This window comes from Macrobrachium nipponense, chromosome 1, assembly GCF_015104395.2.
Source record: "Macrobrachium nipponense isolate FS-2020 chromosome 1, ASM1510439v2, whole genome shotgun sequence".
Lineage (NCBI taxonomy): Eukaryota > Metazoa > Arthropoda > Malacostraca > Decapoda > Palaemonidae > Macrobrachium > Macrobrachium nipponense.
Genome location: NC_087200.1, coordinates 1,720,433 through 1,735,217, shown reverse-complemented (window position 1 = coordinate 1,735,217; position 14,785 = coordinate 1,720,433).

Below are 14,785 nucleotides of genomic sequence, written 5' to 3'. Positions count from 1 at the left end.
GGGTATTACACACACACACACACACACACACACACATACAGGGGGAGAGAGAGAGAGAGAGAGAGAGAGAGAGAGAGAGAGAGAGAGAGAGAGAGAGATGCTTATGTCTGAGTTCATTGTTCACCTTTCTAGAGAATGGCTCTTGAAGAAGCCCTTGAATTCAGCAACGTAAGGTTATTAGCTATTGTCATACCAAAGTGCTCATTAAACCATCTGTCTTGCCGGGGAATGTGAGTAGAAATGAGTTGCGGACTTATCTTGGTTCCTCTTTAAGGGAAATAGATGTTAGTTTTCCTTAATTACTTGCATCAGTAAATTGGTCCGATGGGAAATCATTAACGTATCTGTAGCAGGGAGTATTTTTTTTAACTCTTCTCTATTTTATTCAAGTAACGGTTGTAAGAAAGCTAGATTGCCCTAGTAAGTGCTGATTATTAGTGAAAAAAGTGTTCTGGCTAGAAGAAAACAAAGAAAATATGGAATACATTGCACCCAATTTTCATAAATTAGCTCTTGTAATTGGCTTTCGTCCTATGAACCTCGCCAGGAAGATTTTCTCTCTCACGTTTCCTTCGTCTTTTTTTTTCTTAGAAGACCATGGGAAGAAACTGACGTACATTTCATGGAAGAAGTAATTCCTGATCCTTTTGCAGTTAAACACTCGTAATTCCTCATTTTTCAGATGAAAAATAAATGCAGAATTCAGTCACTTGTGGCCATGTCCCTGAAGAGCAAACTAAGAAACGTTATCTCTACTGAAATATATTGCATTTATTTTAATTGTCATTCGTGAAAAGAGGCTCTATTTGCCTACAGAATTTAGCACGTTTTAGTTTACGTTAAAAGTTTGGTATATAATGTTTGGAACTTTTGAGTCAAAATTGACAACAGACTCGAAAAGACTAAAAAATAAAAATAAAAACCAGATGCTCAGGATCAAAATAATAAAATAGCGCCTCAAGATCGAAATGAACCTTAGCAATCTAAGAGGATTAAATTTGGGAAATTTCAGCGGCGGACACCAGGAGCACGACCCAATATTGCCGTGGTGGACGAGATCTCCCAAAGAAGCTCATAAATCCAAGTTTTTTTGCAAAGCGTCAAAAAATACTCAGAGTAAAGCCGAAGGGAAGATGTGGACGCAGAATTCCTCCCCAATATATGGGATGTAAAAGAACCTGAGTTGTCTTTGAGTGTACAAAAGGGGCTATGGAAAAAAAAAGTAAATAGAGGAAACTAGGTAAAATTGGGAGGCGGTTGAAAAGAAAAGAATGAGTGATTGAATGTGATCAGAGTAGAGGATGGGGAGAAAAAGGAGTAATGTTTTAAAGAAGAAGAACGGAAGAGGGGAGGCAGATGATCGGATAAAAGAGGAGAATTAGAGAACTTGAGAGATATGGCTTGAAGGACGAACAAAGGAAGGACGTTGAAGGGATGTAAATGGGAAAAGCGACTAAATAAAAGTAAAAAAAATGATAAAATAAGAGAGAAGAAAGATGCAGATACTGGTTGAGATGGTTGGGATGCGGAAGGGTAAAAAAAAGGAGAGAGAGAAAATGAAGGAGAAATTTATTGTGAAAAGTAAAAATTTAGTAATCTTACTTCTTATTGAGGTAACGGCGAATTAATTCTCTCTCTCTCTCTCTCTCTCTCTCTCACAAGTTTATTTTGTATATTCATTATTTATAAATGCACATCCGAATACGATGTGTTGATCTTTTCAAATATACTTTCTCTTAGAAATTTCCAAGAATTAGTAGCGTATCCTCTTGAAAACCAGTGCTGACGAATCGTTATTTTCTCTTGACTGACATTTGATAAGGTTACTGTTAATAGTATGAAGTGTTCACTATTCCTTTCAGTCAGTAAATTTTTTGACATTTTCTTTGCGTCTCATATCGTTCTTCCTACGATAGCAAGCCTTTAATTGTACACTCAGGACTCTAGAATCCAGAGAGAGAGAGAGAGAGAGAGAGAGAGAGAGAGATAGATTTCTCATTCCCAACCCTCTTGTTCATTGGTATTACGAACGAGTGGCCAGCAACCCTGTTTATGTTTCTCTTTTCCATTACCCGACCATTAGGTTGGAGTAATAGTATTCTTTCATCTGACTTTCCTGATGTGTTTATGCTAGTTTCCCAACCACAACCAATTCCCTTCCAGCGTGTAATCTGCAACCGCCACAGAAGTCCTAGAAGTGGTTTAAGGAGGTGAATGCTTCTAGAGGTTATCTCTGTTGCCTAGATGCAGGGAACTTCATTGATAAAATGTGATATGTGTGATATATATAGATTTATATTTTCTTTCGTCTTTTCTTATAATAATGGGGTGGGAAAATTTGTGTAAAATTCATGATATTAAATTGTATATGCTCCTGTGTTTTTTCAAAATGTACTGTTTTCTGGAAGAATCACTTGTTTACTGTGTGTATCCTTCAAGGTGTGGCTACCCTCAGGCGGCTCCTCCTTTATGTAGAGTGAAAATCGCCCTTATTGCTAATCTTGTAGTGTCAGTTTGTATATTAAGCCTTCTTTTGACTATGTTGTTCTCTGTAAAATCAGTTTGCCTCAGTAAAGGGTCCGAACAGGACCGAAAGTACTTGGCTATCTCGCTTTTTCATTTTTTCCTTCATGGCAAAAAACCTTTATATATATATATATATATATATATATATATATATATATATATATATATATATATATATATATATATATATGTATGTATGTAGTTGTGTGTGTGTGTGTGCGTGTGTGTTAATGATACAGTCATTCATATTTCATTAAGGGATATGTAAAGTACTGAGAGAGAGAGAGAGAAAGAGAGAGGGAGTGGTGGGAACTGGGGAATGTTCACATCAGTAAACAAACGAAGGATATTACTTTTACATAAAGTATGTTAGTTTAGTTCGTACACCCGTTTCATATTCATGTACACAATTAAAAATAATAATTCCATTAATACATTCGTTTCTTTTAGCAAGTAAAACATTATTTTCCCAATTCTGAGAATATAAAAATATCAATGGCAGGACGATCGTATAAGCTTTTTGAAAATTTTGTTTTAAATTTAGCTGACCTTATGCCAGCACGGGCTCTTGCTCGTAGAGCAGGAAGTAAGTTTTGAAAAGAAAACTAGTGTGCCGGCTTTGTCTGTCCGTCCGTACTTTATCCTGTCCGCCCTCACATCTTAAAAACTACTGAGGCTAGAGGGCTGCAAATTGGTATGTTGATCATCCACGTTCCAATCACCAAACTTGCAAAATTGCAGTCCTCTAGGCCGAGTACTTTTCATTTCATTTAAGGTCAAAGTTAACCATAATCATGCGTCTGGCAACGCTATAAGGCAGGCCACCTCTGGGCCGGCTGTAAAATTTCATGGGCCATGGCTCATACAGAAATCTCGAATGCGCCGAAGAAACTTCGGCGCATTTCTTACTGTTTTTTTTTTTATACATATTACAACGATAATTTATCCATATAATAAACAATATAAATAGATTCTCAAAGTAAAATAAGCTTCATTACTATTATCTCTATCTTCGATGCAGCTGTAGTGGTCTTTTAATAAGAAATCCACATAATGTTAATCCATACATCCACTATTATTCTAATCATTAATCTTAGTAACCAAGAAAGCAAGGCTACTTATTTTTGTCTATGTTTTAAGAGCTGTACCTGTCTGCAGCCCTAAATTTCTTCAGGAAGAGTTTGGAAATATTTCTGGTATATAAAAAAATACCCCAAATATTTTGTTGAATATGCTTTGCAAAAGGCACTAAGAAAATTTTATTTAGTAACTACCAGGGTGGCTTTTAACAATTAAAATGTACTTATTTTACCATGTAGTGATCTTTCACGTAGGGTTCCAAGTTTTTGCAAAAAAATTTATTATAAATTTTTTTAATAGTTTTGAAATATTCGAAAAAACATACTAATAAGGAGCTGGAAACAACAATCAAATAACAGATGTAGTGTGAGAACGGGACAAATGTGGAATGCTTTCTTTTTACACATTAATCCGTTTAATCACATGATTCATTGTGAGGGGTAAAAGTTGTTTAATGTTGCAATAAAATAACTTGCAGAAATATTATCGAATCAGCTTGGGTTAAATATCACAGTGACTTATTGAATGGAAGCCAGTTTATGTACAATACAGACGCATTTGTTGCTAATGAGATTTTTAAGATTGTTTCCTTTTAATCAGCTGCTGAGTTATGTCTGGCCGTTCATTTACGTTCACACACAAAAAGTATACGTTACTGCAGCTGTTGATTTCGGAATAAAACACCTCCTAGTATCGTCTTTTCTTTTGTATATCATTTCCGTCTTGCCCTCTTTGAGTCATGTAGTTTACTGCATGACATCCAAGCTTTGAGTTGTCTGGTTAGCTTCAGAGCTGTTGCTCCAGTTACTCTTAGTCGTTGACTGCCGATATATTTCGAAGTCTGCGCAATTTATCGGCGTTGAATTGACGCAATTCTGTTCCTCTTCTTCACCGAAACTGAAGTTATGTATCTGCAATTAGGTGAACTCATACGTTAGACCGAAATGAGACCATTAGCATCATTTTCTTTGGAGGTGCGTGTTTTTATTCCCGACGGAAATTCCTCGAGATTACAGAGCAGAAGGGTCCATGGAAATTCAGTTCGAAATGAGAAAAAGAAACAGAATGCAGATAATCGCATTTCTATCCAATTTCCATAAAACTTCACCTCCGGTAATGCTCGTTGAAGTTGTCTGGACTCGTACAACTTTACAATTCAACCTGATAATTTGCCTTTTTTATGATTAAATCTCGTGTTAAGAAATTAACGCCCAATGTTCTCTACCTGGCAGGAGAGTAGGGTGCTTTCAACTAAAGATATACAATATCTTACTTATCACGTTACGAACAAAATGTTAAATGTTCAGTCATTCAGTAATGAACTGAATCAACGCCGTCGACGTGACTACAAAAATTAGATTTTAAGTAAAGCCCAGCTGTGTTCATATACCGAAAGTCAAATAGATTCGGTCAAACTTTAGGAAAATGCGCGGGCGAACATCATGTGCGGAACCTTATTGTGAGCAGGAAGGAGTGACCGATAAAGGTCCATAAATCTACCTTTTAACGAAGCATACTAAATCACAAAATAAACCCGAGGGGCCGACGTGGATGCAGAATTCCGTATAAGGCGCGGAAGAAGATGAAGAGAGGAGAGTGATTTAATGGAAAAAGAGTAAACATATGAACAATGAGAAGGCAAAGAACGACGCAGGAAAAACTCGGGGAAGAGAGACGAGACTGGAGGCCATAAAGGAAGGGATGGACAGGAAGAGATGGTAAAACTACTGGAAAGGAAAAAGAACTTAGTACGAAAAGATGAGTGGAGTAAAGAAGAAAAAAAATAAGAAGCCAAAGTGATATATGTCTGTGTCTATGTATATCAGAAATTTTGGGAATAAAGCTAAAGAAAGATAACGTAATAGTACTACTCATGAAGACAAAATTGAACTAAGTATCCGCTCTCCGCAGTAGAACAGGAGAGAAATCGGTCATATGGAATTATAAACACGTTCCGAACTAATCAGAGACACGCATTCTGGACGCGTGAAAAATAATTCATATCGATTTATTGCCCCACTCATTTTGCATTCGCCGCTCGGCCACGCGTGTCATGGAACCGTTCCAAATTGAACTTACATTTTCGCTATTGAGGATCTTTATTATTATTATTATTATTATTATGATTATTATTATTATTGCAGATCATTTATGATAATAAGACCAGGAAAATGTTTCTCTGTTTTGACGAAGATATTTGAGAAAATGGATGCTGGTCGATAGCTGATATGAGTGTTTTATTATTCATTTCTAAAGAGATATATAATATTAGTAACGTAACTCTAGATTTGGCTGATTTACATGACCAGTAAAATATCGCATACTAGTAAAAGTGAGAGAGAGAGAGAGAGAGAGAGAGAGAGAGAGAGAGAGAGAGAGAGAGAGAGAGAATTACCTTGAGATTGCAAGCATTACAGTTTGCGTTGCTTTCCTTTATCATAAGACTTAGGCCGTCTTTTCACTGAATGAGAAAACTTTTTAATTGGAAATGAACTCTAAGTTCGCAGAGTGTTCGTTACTCCGATGCACATTTTGACTCGGTTAAGGAAGCCATTGCGTATGGATTCTATATCATTTTTTATTTCATTTCTCGTATGTACAGTCTTTTCACGGTGAGCCGTTGTATAGGAACCGAGCAATCGCATCATCTTAATAGCTTATTCGATAGCCTTACCTGGAGCTTTATTTTGAATTCGATTTTCGCATTAGAACATACTTTGCCTCTGTGAATGTCCACATCACCTGCTTCCTATTTAGGCGAATTTTCCAGCCAGTTTGTCAACAAGACGAAAAGTTTTGCTTACAAGTAACTTGAGGCCTCGAAATACCAAGTAATATCGAACTATCTAAGTCTTCTCTTATACTAAATGAAAGGTTTTAAAAATCAATTCAGCAGAAGGAATCATTTATGACAGAAAAAGCTGAATGTGATGACGTTTACTGTTAGCACACCGCCACTTCATTTACAAACTTACTAAACAAATAATACAAACTTACTAAAAAAATAATAACGCATATGTTGTGAGAAGTCAAATCTCCCATTAAATGATCCTTGCAGGACTCAGTTACACAATTTCAATTACATTTTGGAGAAGCCTCAAAACAATTATGTATATAATAAATGTGAAAATTTCATGAGTTCCTTATCCAAAAACAAAGATTTAATAACTTCTGTCCAGAGAATTATTCACAAAATACTCAAGTGATTGAGAATTCTCTTGTAAAATATAAGTTGTGATCATTTAAGGTATGCAAGCCACCAGAGTCCAACATAATGAATTGAAAATTCTCCCTCCTCCATGATTCATTCGTAATCAGATTCAATCTGGGTGGCAACATAAAATTGTTATCCCACGACAACTTACAGAATGTTCAGCAATCGTTTCTAAACATCCCAAAGTATCCAAAGCTAAAAATATAAAACCTATTTCTCCACACAGATTTTCAACTCCATACACAGTTCTTCAGTAATTCAACCTAAACATTCTTGTCATGAAAAAAATGTTTATTTTCTCTTGCTCGGTGAGTCAGCCTACAAACTACTTTTTGTTTTGGAGGCGGGTGTAGGAAAGGTCTATGGAAGAGCCTAATGAGGTCTGAAAAAGATGTTTCGCATTCAGTTAAAGATGCAGGAAATTTGGGAGAGGATACTAATAAATAAATAATGTGCATGTTACACAGTACAGAAAATTATTTCTAATAAAATATAATGTATTTATTGTAATTTTCGTTGGTGAAAGGTGCTATTTGATTGCAGATTTTAGCACGTTTTAATTTACGTTAAAAGTTTTGAATATAATGTTTACAACTTTTGTGTAAAGGGAAAATCTTACACACGTCTAGAGTAAACTGGAGGTCGGATCATGCCCTTTTTTTTTATTATTCTAATAAATTTTCTGAACAGTTTAGAATTGCAACCTATACTGTCGAGTCTTCCCTTGTCATTGAAGACGTTGTTAGGAACTTGTGATGGCAATGAAATTGTTGTGAAGAAAGTCAGCATAATCATTGAATCTAAATATCATGTAGAGCTCTAAAGATAAGTTCAGCCTATCTTTTCCGTCTATTTTGAAATCAGCAACACGATGCCGAAGAGAAGTAATTCATCACATCAATGAAACATTATGAAAGACCAACAAACAGATGACATGGCGATGAAATACGACCTGCATTATCCGTCACTTACAAGACCTAAGAGGGCCAAGAATGAGCTGTTGATATAATATGTCAGGTTTCCTTTTAGCCGATATCAGATTCACGACTTTCTCGCCTTCCTTGGCAGGCGTCTTCCTTGATGATGCAAGACGCATTAGCATACAATCAATCGATTCAACTGGAGCGTTTACGAGCGTCTGAGATTATTTGATTATTTGTCTTGAGATTAAACAAGTAAACCAAAAAACATACCGTCTTGCCCCACGGGTGATCTAAGTGGTTTTATTTTGCATTCAACATAAAGCTGAGATAGACATCGAAGTCTCCTTGTAATAGCTGCGTTTTAAATTCAGCTTTAGAATGTGTTGTTATTTACAAAGGTCCTTGGCTTGCTCAGAAGAACGTTAAGCCTTGTATCACATAGATGCAAAATAGGCACACACGACTTCCACATGCATATTGTTTATTGGATGCGTCATGGTTAATCATTTATTATATTTTCGCTCATGCTTTGTCTGGGCTCTAGCAAGGGTTGTTTTTATAAGTCCTTATATTTTTATTTCTTTTTTTATTCGGGATCATGCGTTCGGGGAACGTTTCGTTCGTTCTGCAGTAAGTGGCGTTTAACGTTAAAACGTTCGTAAATGTTATTTTATGAATTGGGTTTCTAGTGAACTCCTCGAGTAAGCAAAAAGCCAGTTGGTAACAATTTAAGACAAAATACTGATGGTCTACTTGATGATTTTAAAAGACATTCTCTCTCTCTCTCTCTCTCTCTCTCTCTCTCTCTCTCTCTCTCTCTCTCTCTCTCTCTCTCTCTCTCTCTCTCTCTCTCTCTCAGAAGTGAGATACCTAATTAATGAACCGAATGGATAATTGTTTCATGGAACTGCGTATTATCTTTGTAAGACTTTATGGAGAGTGAGAAGTGAGTTCATTTCGTTCATTACGAGCCTTTGGAAGTTTTGGGAGACGTGTCGCATTTCCTTCACCTTCTCTTCCCTCGAACTACCACCTATTTAAACTTTCAATTGACTTAGCACAGCTTCTTGCAGATGCTGCTGCATTTAGTCGAGCGAATAGTTTCTTCCCGAGACACCTAAGATGCAATTATTTATCCTCATTACGTTGCTGCCGATAACGAAGTTGTTGCAGATGCAATGCGTGAGGGATCGGTCTTCTCCCACTCTAATACGATTGTGTTTAATGAGCATGCGATTAGTTATGTATTCAGATACATAAGAGCTTCCGGCATTGATTAAATCTTTGGTTCAGCAAATGGGTCTATAGTGTCGGAACGTCGCGGAAGTCTATGACGATAAAATATCATATGTATTTTATTAATGGTTTTATTAACTTCATCATTTAAAAAGTGAATGGGAACAAAATTAAAGTTGAGAAGCCAAATGAGAGTGCGAAGATAAAGTGATGATTGTTTCTTTGCATAATGAAAGGGTCGAATCATGCGATTAGTGAGATAACTTGAGAGTATGTGTTATAAACAGATGTGATGGTGAGATGAGGGAAGGGGAATGTGACAGAACGTGAAAATTAAGGAGAGTTGCAGGAGAACTGCCGAGGGAAACCAGAGCTCGATTTTACAAAGGGTTTATTGAACCACCATCCACTCTGTGAGTGTAAAGTGTTGATGGCGAAAGGGAATACGAGAAGTTAAGTATATCTTAGTTTAACCAGACTACTGAGCTGATGAACAGCTCTCCTAGGGGTAGCCCGAAGGATTAGATATTTTTACGTGGCTATGAACCAATTGGTCACTTAGCAACGATACCTATAGCCTATTGTGGGATCCGAACCACATTATATCCAGAAATCAATTTCTATCACCAGAAATAAATTCCTCTGATTCAGCGTTGGCCAAGCCGAGAATCGAACTTTGGACCCTGGAATTGGTAGTCGAGCGCCAACAACTCTTCCAACGAGGAACTAGGGAATACGAGAGAAAAATATGCAAGTTATTGAGATATTGCTGGCATAGTATACGTGACGTAATAATGGGTGAAGTAATATGAAATAGGAAATTGTGGAGATGCAGTAACGAAGTCAGTATATGAGAAAGTATTGATCTCTCCCGTAGCGAAAAAGAGATGAAGGTAAAGTTTTTATAGGGCCGAATACAAGATGTTGTTTATAAGAGTATGCAAATAGCCTGAAAATGTTAGTAAAATACAGGGGAAAGGTGCAGTGGGCGTACAAAGAGAACAAGCAAACACTGTTGCTATGTTTTTCCTTGTAGCCACCCACACGCACATAACATAATAAATTCTGAACCTGTTTCTCTTAATAGGGAGCAGCGCCATAGAGATATCACTTCTCTGGTTTTTAGGAATAAGAGTAGCTCGTGCACTTTGCCAATAGCCATGCGATCAGTGAAATTAAACGACGCTGGCTCTTGGATTGGTTACCATTAAAGAAGAAGGCCAGAAACCGCCGGCGTAAGAGCCCTCAAGTATCAGTGTTGGGAGGCATGTGATAGCTCACGGCGCTCCTACCTATTAAGCGAAGCAGGTTCTTAATATATATCGTTATGTGCGTGTGGGTGGCTGCAAAGAAAAATATAGCAACAGATACTACAGCCACGGGCGTAAAAAAGTTCACCAACAGTGTTTGCTTTCTCCCTTTGTACGCCCACTGCACATTTCCCCTGCATTTTAGGGAAATTTCAAGGTTATCTACATACTTGTATAAGGTACATGCTCCCTTCGACCTTATCATATTTTTTCATTTTTCTTTTAGGATTTTTCACAATGAATTTCCTTTTCCATTTCTTTTGTCACTCTTTACGACGTCCACCCTTATTAGTTGCTTTTAGCATTAAAAGTTAAATGCGAAGCTTCAATCAGAACCAACATTTACCTTGTACTAGGAATGTTCAGCATAGGGGGATTTTGCATGAAAAAAGGATTTGTTTGTTTAACTCGGCGAAATGTCCAAATAAGTTTTAATCCTACAATGAGTAAGAGACCAGGAATGGGAAATCGTTGAATAAAAACTTATTTGGACATATCGCTGAGTAAAACAACCAAAACATTTGTTCATACAAAAGCCTCCTGTGCCGAACATTCCTAGTGCATAGTAAATGTTGCTTCCGACTGAGGCTTCGTATCTAACTTTTGATGTTAAATTGAAGTAATAAGGGTGGTCGTAGTAAAGAATGACTAAAGGTATAGAAAACACAGTTCACAGTGGAACGTTATGAAAAGATATCAGAAAATAAAATTCATTGTGAAACATTCTGAAAGAAGTATGAAACAAATATAATCTCCTGCATCACGAGATAAGCGTGGGCAGAATCCTTCATGTCTCGAAATTAGACTCTGTGTTCACGGGGGGGGGAAAAACTTATTTGAAATAAACATAAGAAAATCATGACGGTTTAAATCGACAGTCAATCAGTCAATTCCCTCTCGCTCACTTTCATCACATATTAAACCTTCAGTTGCCAATGAAGCAATTTTCTTTCATTATCGCCCATCCGTTCACCTTTTTTTATTATTCCGTTTTTTTCTATAATATTCACCTGTCTTTATCTATAAAGGAATTTTGAATGAACTCATTAGTCATTATTTTAGAGCTACGCTGCTCTTCTCGCCATGGAAATGATTGGGGACTGAAGCCTTTACGCTCAGTAATGTATGTGTGTGATTCTCTTCTGCTGCAATTTGCAATAAGCTCGGAAATATATTCGTAGACTTTGTCCTTTTTCTATTTTGTGCCATCAATCGTACGTAGATTTCACCCTTTCGTTATTTTTTTTTTCTCCACATTCCGTCGCTCTGTGAGTTTTCCTCTCATTCTGATGTTATTCATTTCCATCCCTAGAGAAATATTTTCTTTGGTAGGTCCTTCATGCGCGTTACTATTTTCATTTTGACTTTTTATTAGGTTTTAATCCGTCGTGATAGAGAGGTTAGCAATCAGAATATATCTTTTTTGCATGAGTTTAAACTTACTTCACGTGGATAGGCTTATAGTATATATCAGAATGATTGTGAATCATTAATATAAAAAAAAACTTTTATTCTGGTGTGATGGGAATAAGGATTTCTTAAATTTGTTTAATCTGTGAATAAATTAGAAATCAGAACCAAATTTCGAATATAAATAGCAAGTTCGCATTCGTTATATTCTCAACGCACCAAAAATATTCGGACATTACTTGATCCGGATCGTGCTTTGGCATAAGTCTCTCACGATGAAAAGGTAAAAAAGAAAAAATCAAGTTTTTTTTTTTTTTTATTGATATGTGTCATAGAAATGGCTGTGCTTAATCATTTCAACGCACAAATGTCACCCCCTTTACATTATTTTCATATCATTTTCAATTTCAAAACATTTTTTTTTTTTCACTTTTCCGCTTCATTCGCAAATTGGAGAAAACTCGCCATTAGCGGAACTCGTGCATGAAGCAATATAACGATAATAATATGGGTTAACCACATTATGTAAAAAAAAGTATAGTATATATCTTATAACCAATCGTCTTAAATTTTTGTAACGCTTCGTTTATTTCTACTTCTAGCGAGTACAAAATCTTGTCACTGAGATGAGCCATTAGTCTCACACACACATTTGCTTCTGCAACGACATTGAACAACACGAAAAGCTATAAAAAGCCTGTGGATAATTTTGATTGAACCTCTAGAAAAGTTTAAAGAATATTATTAACGTATTATGCATAAGTGCACGCACCCATGGAAAATACTTCCGGACAAAAAAAAAAAAAAATAAAATAAAATAACAATCCCTTGGATTCTCCATGTGGGACTTTGCACTAATTTAAGACTCAGGACAATTCGTCGTGAATTGCAGATATCTCATTTTCTGAGCAGTGATCTCGGAAATCAGATCCGGTTCGCATTTCGTGCGGACTTAATTAAACGACAATGGATATCGTCATGTTGCGAGTGGCAACCATGCAGTTTGTTAAATGACTTGTGATGCCCAGAACCCTACTGGATTTCAGAGGATGACGTCAATGGAAGAACTTGAAATGTAGAATTTCGCATATTATCTCCTTCGATGAACGCTTTAAGATATAAATGGTGCCGTCATGAGGAAGATGTATTTTGACATTGTGCGCTTTCCAATAAGTAATTTTTCTCTTTGTATAACGTCTTTTAGAGAATATAGTTCCTGAATATATATATATATATACACAAATATATAATTTCTAAAAAGGCATTATACAAGAGAAAAATTACTTATCGGGAAACGAACAATAGCCCTTGTTTTTTTATGAAAGATATTTGCAGCCACAGAGTGATCTAAAACACACACACACACAAACACACACACACACACACACACGCACACACACACACACACATATATATATATATAGATATATATATATATATATATATATATATATATATATATATACACACACATTTGTTTTTTAGATCACTCTGTGGCTGCCAATATCTCCCTCATTAAAAACTAGGGCTATTGTATAATGCCTTTTTAGAAATTATATATATATATATATATATATATATATATATATATATATATATATATGTGTGTGTGTGTGTGTGTGTGTGTGTGTGTGTGTGTGTGTGTGTACATTTTCTTTTTAAATCACTCTGTGGCCGCAAATATTTTATCCATAGAAAATAAGAGATATGTTCGTTGGAGTTTCATTTACAGATTCTTAATGTATCTAGGATTTAGTGAAATATGGGCTACAAAAGTTGACCAATAAATGAATATACACTTCAGTTTGAGAAATCTGTACAATGATCCATTTTAGATAATAACAGTACATTATGACGCTTTTGATTAATCTCGGTAGATGGAATCAACGTACTTATCTAAACCTGCTATAATTGTCTATTATCTCAGAGAATGGCTCCAAATTCTGTGACTGTTTTGTTATATTGTAAAATATGCAGATGATCCTGAGACCAGTAAAGGAAACCATCTAGATTTACCACGCTTTGACAACGTTTACATACTAAAAAATAAATTATAATTGACACTTGAGGCATAAATCTTGTTTGTAGGAAAACAGATTCTTTTATAAGTGAGTACGTATGTTACGAGTATATGTTTATGTTAAGGGATATAGCACTATTGTGTCAACGAGGTAGATTCTTGATACAATATATTATGTATGTTTGATTGTATGCAAACGCGTACTGCTCCAGTACCGGGTCTGGTGGGAGGTTGAAACCAACAATCTTTTAAAGCTTGAATTTCAAGTCGATGGCCCCTTTGGTGTGCGTGTGCCATGTAAATAGGTGTCATCTACTGAAATAATAAAAATGATAATGATAATGCATGACTAAACCTTCTCAAGACACTGGACCCCATCCCAATTTAATCACCTCACCTATATATATTCAGTTGTTGCATTAAACGTTTCCCTTTTCTATTAAGTAATACGCTTTTATTCAAACCCTCATGGCTCAGTGGACAATGTATTACCAACCGTGAAGTGTGGAGGAGAAGGTGTGTGGGACTGCAGTTGCAACGATTGCATTTCGTTGACATCCATAATGAACCATATATGCCACAGGAGAACGGTATATGGTAAAGTAAAGTAAATTTCGCACAATAAGTTTCACTACTCCTGTAACATTCAAGATTACGTTTAGATTGCAACGTTTAAATAAGGAATTCCATCCCTCCTTATTGAGCTATAGCAGTTTTTAGTTATGTAGTTCCATTTTCCTCAAGTGTTCCACTTCTTTCCCCATAGCCGTGAATTTTTACTTACTCGGGGAGTGAGCCTGTAAACTATTTTGTTGTTGTTGCTGTTGTTGCTGCTGTTCTCTTTGGTTGGTAGAAAAGTCTATGGAAGAGCCTAAAAAGGTCTGAAAAGGTGTTTCGCAACAAGTTAAAGATGTAGGAATTTTAGGAAAGAATATTTATGATTTATTCATTAGAATATAAATGTAAAAAGAATAAATGAAGTGCATGTTAAAATGTATAGAACGATTATTTCTAATAAAAATAGTGTATTTATTTTAATTTTCGTTGGTGAAACAACGCTCTCTTT